This window comes from Pundamilia nyererei, unplaced genomic scaffold (genome assembly GCF_000239375.1).
Source record: "Pundamilia nyererei isolate P.nyererei 1_Seehausen unplaced genomic scaffold, PunNye1.0 scaffold00074, whole genome shotgun sequence".
NCBI lineage: Eukaryota > Metazoa > Chordata > Actinopteri > Cichliformes > Cichlidae > Pundamilia > Pundamilia nyererei.
This window is the reverse complement of record NW_005187475.1, coordinates 720,724-722,446: the sequence shown is the minus strand read 5'-3', so window position 1 is coordinate 722,446 and position 1,723 is coordinate 720,724. Positions and strand designations below refer to the sequence as shown.

Here is a 1,723-nt window from a genome sequence, read left to right as displayed (position 1 = left end):
AACCGGCAACCTTCCGATTACAAGGCGAATCCCAACTCTTGAGTTACGATCGCCCCGATTTAAAGCCATGCATTATCACGCATTGCAACATCTAGTCCTTTTACTGAATTACAACTACGTTGTTGTCAGCAGAAATATTGCTAATTTCAGAGTGAACTTGTGAAATTCTCTCAAATGCTCAGTAATACAAAGAGGTGGACTTAAACAACAATTTAATCTGTGATACAATCAAAAGCTGTAAATGGTGTCCATGGAGTCCACTTTTTCATGCTGGTCAACTTTTTCTCAGCGACAATGACGCTTAAGATTAGTTCAGTAATAATGGGAGGTAATGAATAAAGAAAAGTGGCACCACGCTAAAAAAGTTCAGAACTGCCAGCTCAGGATCACACTGATTTTTGAGCTTGGCAGCAGGTTGTTATATGTGCACTGGGAGTGTAATTAGGGAGCAGAACATGGGCAGTTGGAACTGGCTGACACGAAAGACGAGTTAGTGGCTGGCATGCAAAACAGTCAAGGATTAATTAAAGACTGTCTGACAGCGTGACACCATAATGCCACAACTGGAATCGATCTGTTGATCTCTCATAAATTTCACAGAAACATTATCAGCCGCAACCAGACAAACGCACTTTTCTGTTTTTCATTCAGTCTCTCTCTTTCACACAGACACCAGACACATGCCGTCTGCTGGCTGAACCCCGAGCCAGGGGAAATGAGATTTGGACGTGTGTCACAGTCAGCCGTTTTGGGGCTAATTGAAAGTCTGCAACCTGTCATCGCTTTATTAACCTTTTGTTTTCTTGCAATCAAGCTGCACCACTTTTAACTCACGAGCAATCTTTAATCCTCAGCTCATAGTACTACTAATATCATTATACTCCACGTGTAACACACACACACATCAGGTTTTAAAGTTTAAGCAAGAGATTAGACAGAAAATATTTTGAAACTTGTCTGCATCCAAAATAATTAATTCTAGCGTTAACCAATGGCCGTCTAAATGGATCAGAGAGTTAATTAGGTGCAGTTGTGGTAATTAGTCGTCTTTTATTTGATGGTTTATGAGATCAGTTAATTATTCACCTGTCATCTGTTGTCTGAGTTGAAATATGAAGACCATGACAATTTAGGAAATTTCTAATTATTTTCTTGCATTTTATCCGTTTAGTAAGTTTTCTTATCTCACATGAAATATCCATGTATTTGTATTTGATGTCACGTCACTCCCTTTTTTCTTTGTTTTTCTCTTATTTGCACTCATACTGTACAAGTCTACTAAAGGTGCAACTTAAAATATGCACATACTCAAATTATTTCCCAAGAGAAAATTTGTTTTTCAAATCACGTTGCCGAACCGTCGCTTTTATCCTCCGTGCAAACAACATGAAGTACGAGGCGTGACGCTTGAGTAAATCTCAGATTTATTTCAATTGCTTTCTGTCCCGCTGAGACTTGCCGTCAACTCCCTCCCACATGCTCCTGCAGCCCCGGCTGATGGGCTTTTCCCGTATGTTCCTCATGAATCTGAAATGAATTTAAGGGTTCAGATATTGAAACACGGTAATTGAATGCACCTCATTGGAGGTACATCTCACAGCCTCTTCAGCAGACACTGAATCACATTTCATTTCAGGTTAGAGCAAAAATATTTTTATTGACATCTATTTTCAGTACACTTTAGACTAAATGTCAAGTATAAATTGAAACTCATAATGTAGAG

General features: G+C 39.1%; 1 protein-coding gene across 2 annotated transcripts in view; it reads right to left on the bottom strand.

Moving 5' to 3' along the window:
• trim67 (tripartite motif containing 67) overlaps window positions 1–1,723 on the bottom strand; it is a 54,986-nt gene that overhangs the window by 21,878 nt on the left and 31,385 nt on the right. The gene's annotated exons all lie outside the window — the stretch shown is intronic.